Source organism: Cnephaeus nilssonii, assembly GCF_951640355.1.
Source record: "Cnephaeus nilssonii genome assembly, chromosome: 5".
NCBI lineage: Eukaryota > Metazoa > Chordata > Mammalia > Chiroptera > Vespertilionidae > Cnephaeus > Cnephaeus nilssonii.
The window spans coordinates 66817958-66838812 of record NC_137076.1 but is presented as its reverse complement, the minus strand read 5'-3'; the positions used below and the strand labels follow the sequence as shown (position 1 = coordinate 66838812).

Sequence of the window (20855 nt, the reverse complement as noted above, 5' to 3'; positions counted from 1 at the left end):
ACAACAATTATTCTCTGAGTTGATCATTTCATCCATCACTATGATTTGAGGGAGAGGCCAAAAAAGACGGGGGAAGACATTTCGCAGCTATGATAAATATCTGTCTTCTAAGCCTTTCTGTCATTTCCTAAGAGATGTGTCACCAAGAAGCCCTGAAAGCTACATTTTGTCTATGTAGACAAATGATTATAATGAGCAGTTTCAAAAAATACTAAATTCCAGTGTGTAATTCTTAAAGATACACACATAAATTTAACAGATATTTATAGATGACCTTCCACTCTCCCTAAAATTTCAATGGAAAAATATTCTTGGGTGAGAATTAGCAAAAACAGAGCAAACAAACAAAAATCCTGATAAAGCACTAGAAAAAGAAAAATTCAATTCAGAGGATCAGGGAAGACTTTCCTAAAGATTTGAGCAGGACTTTGAATGTTGTTCAGATTTCAATAGTTTTAGTTGGGGATGAAAGCTTTATAGGTCAAAGGAAATGCATGAACAAATGTGCATGAATGGTGATCATGGGAGAAAAAGAAAAATGGATTAAGAAATATGTAGTAGTCTCTTTTTGGTGGCATCTCAGAGGCTGTTGGCTGCTTCAGGATGAAGCTCAGCACCTCCTTCACAGTCACTGGCTGCCAGAAACTCATTGAAGTGGACGATGAACAAAAACTTGGTAACTTTTATGGGGAGCGTATGGCCACAGAAGTTGCTGCTGACATTGGGAGAAGGATGGAAAGGTTATGTGGTCCAAATCAGTCGTGGGAATGACCAGGTTTTCCCATGAAGCAGGGTGTCTTGACCCAGGGCAGAGTCTGCCTGCTGCTGAATAAGGGGCCCTCCTGTTATAGACCAAGGAGAACTGGAGAGAGAAAATGCAGATCTGTTTGGGGTTGCATTGTGAATGCAGTCTCAGAGTTCTCAACTTGGTCATTGTAAAAAAGGGGAGAAAGATATTCCTGGTCTCACTGATACTACTGTGCCTCATCACCTGGGACCCAAAAGAGCTAGCAGAATCCACAAACTTCAGTCTCTCTAAAGAAGATGATGTTGGCAGATACGTTGTGAGAAAGCCTCTAAACAAAGAAGGTAGGACTAAAGCACCCAAGACAGTGTCTTGTTCCTCCACATGTCTTGCAACACAAACGCAAGCATATTGCTCTGCAGAAAGAACGTACTAAGAAAAATAAGGAAGAGGCCGCAGAATATGCTCAATTTCTGGCTAAGACAATGAAGGAGGCCAAAGAAAAACGCAGGAACAGATTACCAAGAGATGTAGACTGACCTCTGAGAGCTCCTACCTCCAAGTCTGAGTACAGTTAAAAAGGAGATTTTTGTAACTAACATAGAACAGCAAATAAAAAAAATAAAAAAATATATAGTGGTGACTGGTCATATATGCAGGGCTGTGATTGCCAAGCTAGGGAGTCTGCTCCATTCACTAAGCTTGTGGGGCCTATGACAGGCTATTGAACAGGGAAGTGTCATGATCTGGGATGTTTTTAGGAAGATGAAACTTGCAAGGTTAAGTAGGAAGAGACTGATGGTGAACAGACCACTAACAAAGTTATTGTGAAACTTTCAACAAGAGCTAGTGAAGGTCTGCATAGGAGGGTAGCGTTACTACAGAAATAGGAAAGAGAGGGAGAGATGATGGTTTGGGATGGAAGTTTCAAACTGTAGAGATCAAGGGGTTGTAAAGATGTGTATGTACATTTGTACATTTAGTGTGAGTGCATTTGCATTGGAAATAGAGGCTAGGGTAGCTGTTTGTTATATTATCTCCCTGTTATTTTCTGTTCTCTAAGGTAAGTTTCTTATATATTGTAATAATAGTATGAAACTGAGACCTAGAGAGGTTGATTGGTTTGCTCATGTTCTCACTGTTCATTAATCTCATCACCTATTGAGGACCGACTATGTGCCAGATCCTATTCTAGTAAATGCCAAAACTTGGGTCAGATCTGTCTTCAAACTTGAAGTTTTACTACATGAGGAAATGAGAGGTAGGTTAGATCCATAAGTGAAAAAAATATGGTGAAAATAAAATGAAGATACCATCTTGGGAAACACTATGCTTTGGAGAGTGAGGGGAAGAAAAATAAGGCCCAGAAGAAGACAGGTAAGGTGCAGGTAAAGGGAAGAAGAAAATAAGAATAGCATTATGTCTCAGAAGAGGAGAGAGAGCTAGAACGAGAAGGAAGAAATATTTATCCAGCCAACAGTGTCAAATGCTGCAGAACAAGCAAGGAACTGAAAATTGAGCACTGTTCTTAATTTGGTTGTGAGTTGGCTAGATGAATCCCCCCAAAATGGGGAGAAAGTAGCCAGATTTCATGGAATTAAGGAATAAATGGGTAACACAATGGAGGCAATGAGCAGAGATAGTTTGGTAAACAAGAGGAAAGGGAGACAGTGATAGACAAAATGGAAAATGTAGGAGACAAAGGGGCTGAGGATTCTAGGAAGGTAGTGAATTATCTGAACATTGGACCAGGATTGGGAAGCAAATCAAGCTAAACTGAGATAGATTATGGGATTGTGGGCTGTTACAAAGATCAAAGGGCTGTGGGATGAAAGAATGGGAAAGTTGGGGAGATGGCAGATTATGGTCCTATAGAATGAATTGAATTTCAGATTAAGATTTTAGAAATAGGGCAGTATCCTATATAATAAAACCCTAATATGCAAATTGACCAAATGGCAGAACGACCAGTTGCTATGATGCGCACTGACCACCAGGGGGGCGGATGCTCAATGCAGAAGCTGCCCCCTGGTGGTCAGTGTGCTCCCACAGGGTGAGCACCTCTCAGCCAGAAGTTGTGCTCATGGCTGGCGAGTGCAGTGGTGGTGGTGGGAGCCTCTCCCGCCTCCGTGGAAGCACTAAGGAGCAGCGAGCAGAGCAGTAAGGAGCAGCGAGCAGGCAGGTGGTAAGGAGTGAGGGATCCCAGACTGCGAGAGGGATGTCCGACTGCCAGCTTAGGCCCGATACCTTTGGGGATTGGGCCTAAGTTGGCAGTCGGACATCCCCCGAGGGGTCCCGGACTGCAAGAGGGTGCAGACCAGGCTGAGGACCCCCACCCCCAGTGCACAAATTTCGTGCACTGGGCCTCTAGTATATAATTTAAAAAGCTAAGATTTGACTATATTGAAAAGAGGCTGAGTTGGAATGAAGACATAGTTTTCTGGGACTGAAGAGGAAAGAGGCCCATGTCAGGATCATCAGTAGGTATGGATCTTCCCAAAGATGATGGAGTGTTTCAAGTGTAGAGGAAGAGCCAAAGATAATGGTGGAGGACTGGGTGTGGAGGAAGATACAGAGCCTGGTTCTAAAGCAACTGGGGAGGATCCTTCAGGTCTGTGAACAGCCATAAGGAGGGATGGCGATGGAAATCAGATGGGGAAATCAGATGTTCTTCATCTGAAATGAGGAGAGGTTATTAAATAAAGGTTTGGGAATATAAGACAATGTGAGAGGTGTGTGAAGAAAGCATAAAGAATGCTTATTCACATTAGAAGGGAGATTTAGAAGTCACATTAAAGAAGTTGATGAAGTGAAATAAGATGGTCAATTGTGAGAGTCCATTTGGATGGGGATGAAAATGTTGAGATGGAAGGAGAGGAGGGATAACAGACACAGACATTTGAGAGGAGGCTGGAGGGGATGGGGAGTTCTCAAAAAATCTAATTAGACTGCTGGCTGGATTACCTTAAACTGATTATAAAGCTAACTACCATAAGTAAATATAGCTCAAGTGTGTTATACCACATAAATGTTTTGGAATATAGAATGGAGCTGTTGCACAACAATGCCCAAATGCTTACTTTGGATTGGCTAATCAAACGATGAACCTGAAGAGGTCAGGGGAATTCTCTTTCTCTCTTTTTTAATGGAACAGATGTCACCATACATTAACTTTGTTTTAAAAGTTGTAGTAGCTATAGAAATAGTTATGTGCCCTGGAGGGATAATTCTCACACTTTTTTTATTTCGGGGGGGGGGGGTGGTGGTGGTGGTGTAATTTTACTTTCTTTGAAATGTTATAGAATTTTTAAAAACAAGTTCCCATTTGCTTGGGTAACTGCCATACCATCTTTAAACAGTGCAGAAGTTCCCCCAAATAAGCCATATTTTAAAATAAATCCTTTCCTTCTGAATTACAGAAGCCTCCTGCAAGTGGACAGGGTGGTGTCACAGAGTCAATACAACACAAGATCTGGCATCGGATGCCCTGCATATAAGACCAGCCTTACCGTGCATTAAAGGAGTAAGTTGGCAAAGCTACTTAACCTTCAGTTTCAGTTTCTTCATTTATAAAATGGGAATGAAAACAACATCTTCCCCAGAGATTACACATGAGCATGAAATGAAGTAAGGTATTTGAATTCATCAACTCTGAGGGCTGGGTTCTGGGAGCTCCTCATTGAGGAATTCATATGTACATCAGAGGTTGAGAATGTGTGTCTAGGCTATGTGTACATTTCATCTGAGTCTCTGGAATGTCTTATAGTTTCTATAACCAAGGATAAAACCATGGTGCTTATTTATTTTTAAATATATTTTTATTGATTTCAGAGAGGAAGGGAGAGGGAGAGAGAGATAGAAACATCAAGGATGAGAGCAAATCATTGGTCGGCTGCCTCCTGCATGCCCCCGACTGGGAATGGAGCCTGCAACCCAGGCATGTGCCCTTTACTGGAATCAAACCCCGGATCCTTTAGTCTGCAGGCTAACACTCTATCCATTGAACCAAACCAGCTAGGGCAACCATGGTGCTTATTTAAAGGGAGAATAGGGGAAGTCTTGTGGGCCACTGAGGGAATAAACTCACTCTAGGGACTTTAAGTGAGCACTCTGTTGGCTATGGCCTTTGAAATTGCTCCTGACTCCCTTCTTGAACTGAAACAATCCACTTGCTTATCCTTCTTGAGAGACAATGCCAGTTCCTCACCATTATGGAGAGATTAACCCTGATTTAAGCCTCTAATTTTCCTGGCAAGAGCAGGGTTCAGGTTCTATTTATAGCAGGTCTTTGGACTAGAGTCTGGCTTTGTCTCTGAACTGATTTTTTTTACCCTGGTGATTGTAAAGTCAGTTCTGAATCAGGTTAAGAAGAGAATATCAGAGTGGCCTTCTAACTCTTCCTTTAGGCCTTTCCTGCTTCAAATGAACATGTCTCAGGGAGCTGTATTTTTCTAGATGTAGAAGTTGGGGAATTAGGAAATTAGTTGATTAAGTTTCTAAATAATATTATCCTTTTTATAAGGTTATGGGACTGGATTAGTCCAAAGAATACCTAGACATTTTTTAGCCATCAAAGGGTTACTCAGATCATACTTATCTCTTCTCCCGTTCCCTCTTCTACTCTCTCTTCCCCTCTCCTCTCTTCTGTTCTCTTCTCATCTCTTCTCTTCTTTTATTCCTCCTCTCTCCCCTTCCCTTTCCTCATTTATTTATTATCTATCATCTATCAATCTATTGATATGTAAGTCTGTCTGTTCTATCTATCTATCTATCTATCTATCTATCTATCTATCTATCTATCAATCATCTATCTATCTATCTATCTATCTATCTATCTATCTATCTATCATCTAACGACCTGTCACATGTCTTTGTTCACCTGTTGTTTTGTTTTCATGGGAATGAGAGCAAAGGGTGATGAGGGAGTAGAAGTTATCTGAAATATCATTGGAGTTTGTTGGCAATGTTGCATGATAGCAGATCGATTACATATACATATTTGTACCATTTATTAAAATAATGATCAAAAAAGAAGAAGACTTTTCTGGAGTCAAACGAGACACAATTCAGGGTAATGGGGAAAAACATAGCAAAGGAAACTTGTTGGTTAAAGGCTAGAATGCCAGATGGCAAGAAAACAATTACAATCTCCTTTATCTCCCCAGAAGAATTGAGTCTAGTGGCTCCAACTCCTCACCTGGCCTCATTTTCCTGTTGCCACAAAAATATCTGCCCTATGCCCTGGCTGGTTTGGCTCAGTGGATAGAGCATTGGCCTGCGGACTGAAGGGTCCCAGGTTCGATTCCAGTCAAGGGCACATGCCTGGGTTGCAGGCTCATTCCCCAGTGGGGGGCGTATAGGAGGCAGCCAATCAATGATTTTCTCATCTTTGATGTTTCTATCTCTCTCTCCTTCTTCCTTCCTCTCTGAAATAAATAAAATATTAAAAAAATATCTGCCCTAAGACGATGGCCTTTTGGTCTACACCTGTTACCTTTGGGAGCAGCCAACAGTCCCACAGGTACTCAGGCTGTGACAATACTGCAATAAAGGGGGAGATCAGGGTGCTCCCAGTGAGACAGCTCCTCCCCCAGCCAGCACTGCTCACTGATGAGCTGTTCTCTAAGAAACGCTCACACATCCCAGCTAAATACTATGGATGACACTGGTCATTCACATTCCTCCAGCTTTCTAGCACTACACTCAACACCCGCCACATCCCAGTTACCTCAGTCAGCACTAGAAGACCAAACCTCACAGACCATCATCATATGTTGCTTATCTCAACACTGCCTTCTACCTTCCCTAATCTGACTCAATTTACTTTGCTTTCCTGTAATTTCATATTCTTCCACTGCACTCTGGAATTCCTGGTTTGCCATCAGCAAACTCTCCTGTGTCTCACACTCTTCTCTGAATATTTGCTTCCCTTCTTCCTCTAACTGAAACCTGGCTGTCCCTCTCAAGTGGAAGATGTCTTTTCTTTCACTCCCCATTTGCCTCAGGACCTGTAGATAGAGTAGGTCTTGGTTTCCATATCTCTAAAATTTGGTGGATAGTCCTTGACCAGCCTCTCAGAGGTTCTCCAGAGAATCAAACGATGCACTCTGTAGGGTTTCTTCCACTGTAAGGAATTACTCAGCTACCTTTTGCAGGTGCCACAGTCCTGGGCTCTTCCAAGAAGTGATGTCTTTGATACCCATGCCAGGAGCACTGTAAACTCACCTCCCTCACTGTCACTTCTCCATTGTCAGATCTATCCCACCTGATGTCTCAGCTGCTGTCATTCTTTCTGCTCCCCCGCAGGCTATGAAGCTTCCTGGTGCTTTAAATGGATGGACCATAAAACCTTTGTGAAGTTGCCTGTATATCCTTTATGTCTGTACATATATCAGATTGTAAACCCCCAGAGGAGCAGAGCCAAGTTGTTAACTCATATTCACGGCTCTAAATTCAGTGCAGTGAGCAGATCGGTTTATCTTCTTCATCACGATGAAGAGGAGTTGGAAAATTTTTCTCCCATTATATTGAATGCAACTACTGAATTTTACAGACTCCCTCTTAGGATTTTCTGGATGGTCTCCTTTTCATTTGCATACCTTATTATCCCAGAGTGAAATGCAGGATAGAGAGGTAAATGGTCTGAAAACAAACTACTATAATCCATTCACTTTGGCTACAAAAATAAAACAACCCAAACCTAGTTTTTCTTGCAGTGTTTAAATCCAGATGGTAGTAAAATTTGACATTTCAATTCTGTTTGTGAAATTCATTTTGTTTTTAAATTGGGAAGAACCATGTAGCTAAAAATTGTCTGAAGTACTAGGAAGGCCTGGTGAGACCTCTTTAGGAGTTTTATTAATAAGAATTTGAAATTCTAAAATGAATTTTGGAGGCAGTGTAGATAGAGCTGCAAATAACTGCAATGGGTATGAACCAGGGCGCCAATACCCAGAAGTGATGTGCTACCTCATACCTAACCCGAAAAAGACAGAGGATTGGCTTGAACAGTGAAAGGAAACAGACATCTGGACAAAAATAGAGACTTTTTTAGTAGCCAAATTTAGTTAATTTTTTATAGTTCTCATTTTTTTGTTTATAGTTCTCATTCCATAAGGTAGGTTATCATTCTCAACAATCTGTTCTGAAATTATGTAAGGTCTTTTTTTATAAATAAACATCAATATTGTAAAGATTCAGTTTAATTAATTAAACTCAAGATTTAGGGGTCCAGAATGTTCAAAACCAGGTAAGAAGGCCCCCTTACAGAATACTTTATTGGCAAGTTTTATTTCTGACTGGGTCTGTTCTATATTTATTCCTGGAAGAAATCACAGAAACAAATCAGCATTTATATGTTATAAACAGTGTATCAGTTAACTATCTTTGGTTGAAAGTGAAGAAAGCTCAATCCAAATAGATTTACTATAAAAAGGGGATTTACTGCCTTTAAAACTGAGAAGTTCAGTGGGGAGACTGGCTTAACTGTTGCTTGACACAGGTACTTCAGAAACATCTCCAGGGCCACCAGGTCTCACCTCACTTCTCTCTCTTTCACGTACAGGTTTCATTCTTAGACAGACTCTCCCCTCATGGCTGACAGAAGGCTGCAGCCTCCCAAGACTTCACACTGCCAGGACTTCAAGTCTGGTAGGGAGAAGGAGACCACTCATCCTCAGCATATGAACAAAAGCCCCAGGTCTGGTTATCATTGGCTGAATTGGGTCATGTGCCCATCCTGAAATCAATCACTTTAGGTAAAAGGATGGGATCTGCTGATTAACTTAGTCAAGGCTCACACTAGATTTAAGGATGGGAATCAGCCATTCAAACCACATGGCTTGAAATGGGTGGGAGTGTTTCCTTTAAGGAGATTCATGATGAATACAGGGGCTAAAACAATATATATCAGCTATAAGTGATATTTAATTAAAATACTTGACGCTTTAATAGAATATTTACTAATATTGACTGTTTACAGTGTGCTAGGACATTGAGGTGAATATGAAAGGTGCACTCCTTCAGATTTCTTATGGGAAACCACTTGATTCTTAAAGCTGATGCTGCTGTGAGAGCTTTATGTTTCCTAGCTCTCATGTATTTAATTAAGAGGGTCTGAGTACCTGACTGCTTTGATATATTGTAGAAAGATATATTCATGAGCTATTTTCTCACCTTTCTCCAGGGAAGCACACATTCTCTGGAGATGGAGAGAAGAAATTTCTTCAAATACTTCCTTCCTTTTACTAACCATATTCTATGTATAGACGAAGAAGTGAAAGTTATTTCTGGCACTGGGCTGAAGGAAATTCCTCTGTGGTGCATTGCTAGTGTATACATAAACTGTATATTTGCATGTGTGGTGACAGTTACAGTTTTTCCTCCACTGGCTCTGGTTTGGTTCTCCTTCCCTCTGATGATTTTGTCTCTGTTTCCTTCCACATCTCTGCCCTCCTCCATAAATACATAACACGTATGTATGTGCACATATATGTGCATGTGTTTATACACAATATATATTAAAAATATTTATCAAATGATATGGCATATTCATCTGCCAATCAGAGTGGATGCCAGCCATGAGCAACCAGAACAATTTTAGTGGGACATAAAGGCTGTGAAGAAGCAGAAACCATGTCTTATGTGAGGAAGCAGAGATTCAAATTCTCACAGAATAGGGTGAGGGAGCCAATCAAGAGTAAGAGAAGAACAGAAGAACTAGGTCGAGAGTGAGAGTGATCGTGAGAGAGAAGGGAAGAGAGTACTTAGTATCCAAATTGTCTCTGTGTTTGATGGCTCCCATTCCTTTGAGGGCTATCTCTATTGTACCATGGTTCTTCTGAGATACCTGTTTCTTTTATTGCTCCATTGATTCTTCTAAACCACTCTCTTCCCTTTAAAAGCTACCTTGAGGGACTCTGTTAGTATAAACTAAAGCTAACTAAGTAAAATTAATGGGCAGATAGCATTTTGTAACTTGCTATAATAACAAACATCTTCCATGTTCGCAGATAGAACTACATCATCACTCTTGAGGCACAAGTCTATTTACTGATCCACAAATCCACATACTTTAAAGGCTTTTGGTACACACTGGAGCAAAAACATTTGTCTTTAACAGTTTCATTTACTTGTCAAAAATTAGCCACTAACCTGAGGACATAATCTATCTACAAAAAATCCATCTAGATGACTGATTACATATTGGAAACTGGCTGCCTTCCATAACTGTAAGCCAACACCCTAGTTGTGACTAAGATAGAGTGACTTGCTTCATTCAGTCCAAATCAAACTTAGTACTGAGTTCTTGGGCTTAGCTTTGCCAACCACACTTTGGTTCTTTTTAACACTATGAAGTAAGAAGTGGTCAGAGATTAGAAGAGGAACGTTTATTTAGTTATTTTATTTTTTAAAAAAGTTTTTATATTGATTTCAGAGAGGAGGGGAAAGAGAGAGAGATAGAAACAATGATGAGAGAGAATCATTTATTGGCTGCCTCCTGCACATTCCCCACTGGGGACCAAGTCTGCAACCCAGGCCTGTGCCTTTTACCAGGAATCAAACCATTGACCTCCTGGTTCCTAGGTCAATGCTCAACCACTGAGCCACGCTGGCTGGTCTTATTTAGTTATTTTAGCATGGTTGTGTTAGTGATAATGCTGCTCAAGAAAGTTTTCAAACACACAAAAACCTTTAATTCAGTCTCTAATGCTGAAGCTTTAAGCTTCCCACAACAAAAATTTTCTTGAGAGAGGTCACTGAAAGAGTTGCAAGTAGCTCTAGGTCTCTCTTTCTCAAAGATGTTGTCAGGATTGACCCCAAATAATGCTCCTAAATTCTGTGTCCTTGGTCAAGGTGTCTCTCACCTTCGGCTTCACTGCAGTGAATATAAAGTGGAAGTTATCAAATAAGCAAAGAAAACTGTATAAGCTTTGATAGCGTATCATATGAAATGCATTCTTAAGATTGTATTGCCTAGATTGCTTACATATACACTAAATATCTTCATATTTTACACTGCACAGAGAGGTTAACTTATAGGTAATTGATGGTGATGGTAGGTTCCATAAAGGAGTGCTCAATAGATGCTTGGTTAGAAGTACAGCTGTTTTTATAGAAGAGAAAATTCTACTAATGACCTATTATAAACATGTTGAGCATTAGTTTCCTAGTCAAGAGTGAAAATATTTATAATAATATTGTTTCTATGAGAAAATTCATGTCTATGTTGCTATAAAAATAACTTTTTCAGGAACTTAGCTCACCTAAATGAAAGAATTGCTTGTCTCACAAATCTTTTCTTTTTTTTTGTGTGTATGTAAACTTAAAGGAAATTTGGTCAAAAACATTAATACAGTTTAAAATTGCTTTTGAATAGGATTCCTTTTGATTAAGTTTGGACAGAAGAGTTGGAGCCAGAATTTGGAAGCTGGGACATGGCATTTGGGAGTTTGAGATAGGATGTGCGAAGCCAAATGAAGCTTTTGAGAATTGAACTACCCAGAAAAAGGTCAGGATTTTAAAAATTATAATCTGTACATTTTAGATTGAAAGAAGATTGGGAAAGCAGTTCAAAAACTGGTTTAGGCTTGAGATGATGAAGGCCTAGGCTAATGTGCTGGCTCTGGAAGCAAACATAAAGGGGAAAAGAGATAAAAGAGATATCGGAAAGGATATAAGATACTGATAACAGAGGGGCTGGAGAAGAAATGGTAGGAGAATTGTGACTTCATGTTTGAATGACTAAGAGCAATGGCTTTTCCACTACTGTCTCTTCAGTGACTAAATCAGTGCTTGGCACAGAATAGGTGTTCAGTAAATATTTGCTGAAAGAATGACAGGTATATAAATCACCCAAAAGGAGATGAAGTTACCCATATGACTTTCTAAAATTAATTCCTCACTTGATATTTGTGAATCACCCACCTGAGACTCAGTGCAAATGTTTACCAACTATATACTATGGGTTTTCTCTCCCACCAGCAGACCTGGTTTGGCAAATTTGTTTCGTAGCATGTCTGTCATGTTATCCCTTTACCTTGTCTCCAAGGAGTGCATTCTCCAAAGGGTGATGCTCCTATGATTCTTCCTTCATCACTGGAGCAACAAATGATTTGCTGGTAGACCTGGCTACCAATTTATTCCCTCCATGAAGTTAGGAAGAGAAGCATGCTATGTTAGTATTTACTTGCTTTCCGTGTTGTGTGAAAAGTGGAAGGAAAGGGTTGACTTGCAAGGAGGAAGCTTAAGGGGCCAGAGTTTATACCCATGAAATCCCTCATTAGGAAAGATTATGGACTCTGGGGATGGTTTAAAGTCCCAGTCTTAAGTTAAGGAATCCAAAATAGTATGGTGGAAAGAGTCTTAAACAGGAATCAAAGAAAATTCACATGGATCCCTGGCTGCCTGGAAATGGTTAGAGCATCATCCTAAGACACCAAGGTTGTGGGTTCAATCCCCAGTCAGGGCATATACAAGAATAAAACAATGGATGTGTAAATAAAATATGTGAACAACAAATCTCTCTCTCTCTCTCTCTTTCTCTCTCTCTCTCTCTCTCTCTCTCTCTCTCTCTCTCTCTCTCTCTCTCTCCTCTCCCTCTCCCTCTCCCTCTCCCTCTCCCTCTCCCTCTCCCTTAAAACCCCCACAAAAACAAATCAAGAAATAAAGAAAACTCACGTGATAGTGGGCAACTAACAACTTTCATGGGTCTCATTTTCTTCATCTGTTAAAAAAGAGAGACTTGGGTTAGGTAATCTCTAAGATCCTTTCCAGCCCTACAGCCCTAAAGTCTGTAATTCCTTTTTAGACCCAAGGCATTGATGAAAATATCATCTCTTGTTTATTATGGCTTCCATTCAGCTTCCTTCTGATTACCTACCCTGTGTTTCACTGTCCTCCCAGTACATACTTTTAAGATCTTACCAGCATTTTGACTGTGTTCCATAGCTTGTTATCATGGCAGCACTCCTCCTCACTTTGTTAACACTTAATAATTTATTCAAGTCAGATAACTCAGCTGTTGTGTTTGAAACAACTAGTTTGGTGAGGTTGTAAAAGGTACCCATAAATTTATTAGGAGCAGCCTCAGACACAAATCAGCCTGTCTGCCCTATAGTTAGTGTCCGTAACGCACATATTTATACTCCCACTGTATTTCCCACTGAGCCACAGCATTCCAGGACTCAGTGGCTGTGTTAGCCCTTGCAATTCTAGTCCATCACCTGGAACCATCTTTCTTACCAAATGTCACATGGACACACAGTCCTATAATAAGGATTAAAGATTAAGCAGCTGTTGTGTTAGAAAAAGTCTGAGCTCTCATATTCCTGATTCAGTAGATTTATTGACAGGTTATTGCCTGTTCTGTTTTATTTTTACTTTTTTAAATATATTTTTTATTGATTTCAGAAAGGAAGGGAGAGAGATAGAAACATCAATGATGAGAGAGAATCATTGATTGGCTGCCTCCTGCACGTCCCCTACTGGGAGGGAATCGAGCCAGCAACACGTGCATGTGCCGTTGGCTGAAATCGAACCTGGGACCCTTTAGTCCGCAAGCCGACGCTCTATCCACTGAGCCAAACCGGCTAGGGCTGCCTGTTCTGTTTTAAAAAGGCTACTACATCATATTTGTTCTCTGAGAAAATTCTTAAATAAATACATATAGACTTGTTGACCTCAGATTTCTATGTATTTATTAAATTTGGATGGTGAAGTTTAACAAGGAGGTCATAGCTTTAAGTTGACAATGTAAGTACTGGCTATAAATTATAGGTAAAGATTGAACAGAGATTCAGAGCCTGCGTAAAATTTTTAACCTTTGCTTATAAATGCAATGGTGTTAACTCCCTTAAAAAGACACTTAAAAAAAAATGAAAACAGCACATAAATATTTAGAGGTATCAACTACTCAAAGGAAAATATTACTCCTTCTTTGTTGGTGTTTTAGATGCTTAGATCACTGTCTGGAATTAGTAACTATCTAATCTGGGCATTTATGGAGTTCAAATGGGGACTCTTGTTAATAAACCCTTCATTTAAAACAGAGACTAACCAAGACTTCCAAATTCACAGCTTGTTTCTTAGGGGACTCATTTACCTCTTGGTGTATTTCACATAAGGAAGTGAAAACTTGGAGAATGCAGATTTTCACACACATGACATGAACTTTAAAATAGATGAAAAAGAGGCTCATTAAGATTGAATTCTTTTAAAAAAATATTTTTATTGATTTCAGAGAAGAATCAAACCCGGGACCCTTCAGTCCACAGGCCGATGCTCTATCCACTGAGCCAAAACAGGTAGGGCAAGACTGAATTCTTTAAAGAATCCTACTTGGGTAACGCTATAGTCAAATAGAGCCCACCCAGCCCAAGTCTCTGTGATTGGGGTATATTTCACTATAGTCCTATTCAAATTCATATGCAAGTTCATATTCAAGTTCAGAGTCCTATTCAAGGGCTCCCCTTTCATGATCCGCTGCTCTTCTGAGTGTCATATACTTATGACTATCATAGAATGTCCTCTAGGGACAGTTCATATGGAATTCAGTAAGTTTTGGGGCATGAGTGGGTTAGATGCTTCAAGGATTATGTGCAGGCCTTTAAAAATGTTTTTTTATGGATTTCAGAGAGAGAAAGGGCGAGGGAGAGAGGGATAGAAATATCAATGATGAGAAAGAATCATCTATCTGCTGCCTCCTGCATGCCCCCCACTGGGGATTGAGCCCGTAACCCGGGCTTGTGCCCTGGCCAGGAATTGAACCGTGACCTTCTGGTTTATGGATTAATGCTCAACCACTGAGCCACACTGGCCAGGCTGAAGATGCTTTTTATCTTACCTTCATATTTGACTAATAGTTTGGCTGAGTGTGAAATTCTAGATTGGAGATAATTTTCTTCTGATTTTGAAGCCATTGCATCTTTATCTTCTTGCTTCCAGTATTGTTGTAAGATATCTAAAGCTGTTCTTATTCCATATTTTTTATATGTGACTTAAAATCTCTTCAGAATTCATTTTCTCAGTGTTGTGACATTTCATAATGATGTGCCTGGTGTGGATCTATTATCATTAATTAGGCCAGGTATTTGTTGAGCCTTTTAATCTGGAAATTCATGTTCTTCAGTGTGAGGTGTTCTTGAATTATGAAATCATTTTCCTGAAGCAGCATACTTGAAGGCAGAGCTTCTTAACTAGATGAGTGTGTAACATTATTTGGGAGCATTTTTAAGATATACATTCCCAGGTCTCTGCTCTACAGTTTCAGAATGATATATCTGGGACATGGCTCTCAGTATATGTATTTTGAAAAAGCTCTTGGGGTAATTCTGAGAAGCACTTTTGGACAACAGCCATTATTTTTAGCAACTTTTAGAGTGTAGTCTAAGGTGTATGGTATCATGGAGCAAAACTGTGTGGAAAAAATAGTATTTGAAATTAAACCTGGTTCCAATGACTCCTCCCCAATGATCACTTATAGTTACTGTGTGATCTTGGGCAAGTATTAAATGGGATTGATGATGATGATAAACTAGCTTGGTTTTTGTGTGGTAAAATATAAAAATGCCTACTAAAGTGCCTGGAAACATTACAAGTCCTAGATTTCTCTCTCCCCAATTCCTGCGTGATATGAAGAAAATAGATCAAGATTAGAACTGTTTCTTGGAACATGCAAACCATAGCCTGCATTGTATTAGAAGGGCAGTGGGTACCAGGGAAACAATTCATACTTCACATTCTCATAGCACTTGGAAGCTTGATTTATACTATATTGACTTATATTTTTAGATCTTATGTCACTCTCTAATTGCTCTTTAATAATTCTGATGGGCATTTTGTCTACCCAATCAGATAACAAACTACACAAAGGTAGGGATGCTGTCTCTAAACTCTGAGTCATTCATAGTACCAGGTACAGGGTTCTGTGTGTCAAACATTCCTTTTTTAGTGATAACAGCCTACAATGAGACATTTATCCATTCTTCTGATTGATTGAGGAGACAGAATATGAATAAAATAGAGCTTAGGAGTTTAGGAAAATGTGATTACCAACTCAAATATCCAGCATGATATTTCTTAGCAGTTGTCTGGATGGCATGATTATACTGATTTATTGGTGCTTTGCTTTAAATATCCATTAGGAAGACAAAAGCAGTATTATTTATCTGTATTTACTGTTGACTCTGTTTGGCTATTCATCCCTTTACTGTTCCTGGGTGACATTATTGGCATACATAAAATTACAATATGTAAAACATGCATGGTTCCCATTTTATTCATAAGATCCTTCAGGACAAGAACCCTGCCTTAATAATTTTCATATTTCCAATGTCTAGAATCATGCCTGGCATATAATAAGCACTCAGCATAAATTTTATTGATGAATCTTCATATTTATACATAATTCTGAATAATGATATAGGCCAGTAATTATTTGGAATGCTGAGAATTTATTGGTTTTCAAAATAGAACATTAGTTTTTCTTAGACTTTGTGGAGTACAAACTTCTAGGTATTTTACTGTAGATATCTATAATCATCTTACATTACCAAAGTTATGAACTTGGGGTTTATGTTATTTGACTTTACAGCATTCTGATTTTTCAATTCAATATGACAAATATTCACCAAACCTCTTCTATTTTCAAGATTCTTTGAAATTCTACTGCAACGGTAAATTTATTTAGAAATGGAACAGTTAAGGCTGACATTTGATAATTCAAGCAATCTTGCATTGATAAGTATTCTTTAATCAAAGTATTTTTACTGTGGAATATTTCAGAGTTGCATCATATATTTATTTATTTTTTATTTTTTTAAATATATTTTATTGATTTTTTACAGAGAGGAAGGGAGAGGGATAGAGAGTTAGAAACATCGATGAGAGAGAAACATCGATCAGCTGCCTCCTGTACATGCCCCCGACTGGAATCGAACCTGGGACCTCTCAGTCCGCAGGCCGACGCTCTATCCACTGAGCCAAACCGGTTTCGGCTGCATCATATATTTAACAATTATTTAGTTGCAAGTGATTTTTTTATTGTGGTAAAATTCATATAATATGAAAGTCACCATTTTAACCATTTAAAAGTGTATAATTCAGTGCCATTTGTGACATTCACAATGTATTGGAACTATTGCCACCACCAGCTTCGGATATTTTCATCACCTCTAAAGGAAATAGGACATATTGAATAGTCATTTCCACTTTCCCCACCCCAATGCCCTTAGCAACCACTACTATGTTTTCTGTGTCTATAAATTAGCATCTTCTGAATAGTTTATAGTTCTGGCTTCTTTTACTTAGCATAATTTTTTCTAGGTTCATCAGTATTGTTCCTTTATAAGGCTGAATCATATTCCATTGTGTGTATATGCTATATTTTGTTTATCCACTCATCTGTCAATGGGCATTTGCATTTTTCCCCATCCTGTTATGAATAGTGCTGCTATGAACATTCGTGTATAAGTATCTGTTTTAGTCCTTATGTTTTTTAAAAATATGTTATTGATTTGAGAGAGAGAGAAAGGGAAAGGGAGAGAGAGAAACATTAATATGAGGGGGAAACATTGATCAGTTATCTCCTGTATGTACCCAATCAAGATTGAACCTGCAACCTGGGTATGTGCCCTGAGCAGGAATTGAATCGGCTACCTTTCAGTGCACAGCATGATGTTCAACCAACTGAGCCTCACTGGCCAGGGCTGAGTCCTTGTTTTTATTCTTTTGAGTTTATACATGGCAGTGAAATCTGTTGGGTCATGTGGTAATTCTGTCTAACTTATTGAGGAACTGTCAAAAATTATCACTTTTTTCATTCTCACTAGAAATGTATGAGAGTTCCAATTTCTCCATATCCTTAACACTTGTTACTTTTTTTTTTTAAATTATAGCTGCCCTATAAATGATTTTAAACTTTATTACAAATTCTTATCTACCCACACAGCATATTTATAGCTTTTCATTGTGTATTTCTGGGGCAGTTCTGAATTTTGGTTCAGTGCTACAGTGAGGACACTTGTGCTTTGAGCAGAGGGAATGTGGTGTTCTGTGTAATTTCCTGGTTAATGCTAGCAGTGCTCTCAGACTGCCCAGAACTGTGTTGTTTGCATGTCTGGGAGTATCAGACTTGGGGTGTTACTGTTGATTGCTATGGACAGTTTTCATCTTTGTAGGGAAGATTTATAGGTTTATGGCTAGAGTGAAGATATTTTTACCACATCCAAATAACTCTAAGCCAACAAATACAGGCTGAATAATCATTCTTACTGTTTTGATGTCACAAAGAGTACATTTGTAATAACTCTACTCTTCTGCTAAAAAGAAGTGTCTCTCTGTTAGAAAATTATTTTAGACTGCAGTATTTTGGCAAGTTTAAGAGTTTTGCTATCTGATTTATGACAGCATTTTCTCCTTTGAGAGAAATTTACATAATAAGATATATAAGGAATTGTACAAAGCAGCAGTATTTAAACACATTGTTATGTACAGGCTTGACTTAATGACCTGAACTGTTGAATGGGTATACAAAAGAGGTTTTTTTTTTTTTTTTTAGTTCACCTAGGGGTAGAAATGGGATGAAGAGTAGCCAGGGGCCATCACTGTTGTTGCTCAGTGGTTAGAGGATCAGCCTATGCACCTGAGGGCCAGGGGTTTGATTCCTGGTTAAGGGCATGTACCTGGGTTGCAGGTCTGATCCCTGCACAGCACATGTGGGAAGCAACCAATCGATGTGTCTCTGTCACTTTTGTGTTTCTCTCTCTGTCCCCCTCTTCTCTCTCTTCCACTCTCTCTAAAAAATCAATGTAAAAAATATCCTCATTTCTTGGATGAGGATTAAAAAAAAAGAGTAGACAGGGAATGGGAGGAATGTAAACAAAGATGTGCAGCCATAGAAGTATGTACTAAGGTCAGGAGCAGGCAGGGGAAGAGAGAGGAGGAACACATTAACTCTGTCAATGGTGGCATAGCAGAAGAAATTAACAAAGGAAATGACTCACTGAGCTCAGTTTTGAAGGTAAATGCTGGCTTATCAGGAAGGCAATGCACAAGGATATTCTGGGTAGCCAGGGGAAAAACGTGGGAATTAGTGCACTCAACTAGCTTCCAAATGATTCTGTTGGACCCTACAGTTTCAAGCTCACTGACACCTGGGATGGGCTTGAAGGAGTGAGCAAGAGCAAATTCAGAGAGATCATCTCGGAGGTGATGTGATTTTCCAGGTGGAGAAGTTTGAGCAGGGACAATAGGGATAGAAGGATGAAGTGAAGATGATGGACTTGATAGAGACATTTTGGAGATAAAATCAAATGCAGTTGGTGATTAGACTGAGTGAAGAGGAGGGTTTTAAGCCAGGTTTCTGGCTTAACTGGGTCATGCATCAATAGTTATTATTAACGTTTTAATAAATTATATTTTTTCTTTAAATATATGATTTAAACATTTTGTATATCCCTAAATTTGATTTATTGTTTCCTTTTGGACCAATTCATTATTTTGTTGTTGTTGAGTTTTATAGTAGAAATAAACGGGGGGAAATATGTCAATTTATTGAGCTCTGTTACAGTCAACTTGTCAGGAAAATGTTTATTTATTTAGTTGTCTCTCCCAGAGTATCTATTTGCCTCTATGAATTAAATGAACAAGCAGCTTTATTTCTGATTATTTCTGAGAGAACTTACACTTGCATAATGTAAGGTCTGAGTTATCACATGACTGGTCTTCAGGAGCATTAGCAATGAGAGACAGTGAGGTTTAGTAGGCAGATCTTTGAAATCAAGCAAAACCCAGCAACATTGTCAAATACGCACATTTGTCTCTGTCACTGTCCCTCTTTCTCTCTGGTCCTGTCCTGAAGAAGAGACTCCTTACATACTATTTTTGTCTGTTGTTGTTACTAACTCTCATTAACTAATATGCTGACTGATAAAAACCAAAGATGCAATTCTTTTAGGAGTGTGGCGGGGATGATGGTCTTCCCCCATCCCTCTGCTTCCCTGCATTTCCCAGCCTTCTGTAAAAAGGGTAGCAGACTGTGGATAGAAAGGATGAACTCCACTTGTTGGCCTGCTTGATCTGCATGCCATGAATCTAAAACATCCTGCACCATCTTCCATGCTCTCCTTGCCTCATCTCTGATCCCCTTTAAGGACTCCAAACCTCTGTATCAGACTTTGCATGAGCAACATAACAACATACTTTTGTTATGTCAGGTCACTAAGATTTCAGTTTATTCAACTGGCTTCTGTAGCATAGTCTACTGTGATCAATGCTTAAGTTATTTTTAATTTCATAGGTGACTATTTCGGGCATTAGGTCACCAATAAATGAAGCTAATGGGACAAAAGGGGACTCTTGGTACAATCTTAAGTCAAATCATGAAGACTATCCTCTTTGAGCCCTAAGGATATTGTATTGACATCAGAACTTGTCTCTTACTTGTTTGGTCCTGCTCCCATCATGTTTTTACTTTTTTGATTTGCAGACTGGGGTAGTTAATATAATAGAATTATTGTGGGGATTAAAAGAGTTGCCATTCTGGTCAAGGGCATGTACCTTGGTTGCGGGCACATCCGCAGTAGGAGGTGTGCAGGAGGCAGCTGATCGATGTTTCTCTCCCATCGATGTTTCTAGCTCTCTATCCCTCTCCCTTTCTCTCTTTAAAAATAAATAAAATATATTAAAAAAAAGAGTTGCCATATGTGAAATGTCTAGACCATAGCAGGTGCTAGAACCATCCTGGAGAGATTGGAGATGTGATCTCATAATTAACTTTGTATACTTCTGATGTGATTCCCAGATGGGTGTTATTTACATTAGTGACATCTAGTAGTTTTCAAATTCTTACTTAAAAATTGAACTCTCTGTTTTCCAGTGTCACAGGGCTCTGACTGCCCTGCATGAATAAGTGTCCAGTAAATGGTAGCTACTGCTATTTTCCTGTTGCTCTTTAAAAGCAACAGGGGGTGAGTGTGACATTGTCATTGTGAGGACTGATTATTCTTCAGGCCCAGAAAGGCTGACTCTCCCTGGCCTAGGCTGTTCGCTGGGCAATGGTGTGCAACTGATTGGACTGATGCCAATCAAACCGATTTGTTCTAAAGGCCAG

At 39.2% G+C, this 20855-nt stretch overlaps 1 pseudogene across 1 annotated transcript; it reads left to right on the top strand.

The window, feature by feature from the left end:
* The first annotated feature begins 603 nt into the window (after positions 1-603).
* On the top strand, positions 604-1323 carry LOC307099061 (small ribosomal subunit protein eS6-like; annotated as a pseudogene). The gene has a single exon. The product of its transcript is annotated as a small ribosomal subunit protein eS6-like (transcript).
* Positions 1324-20855: the final 19532 nt, after the last annotated feature.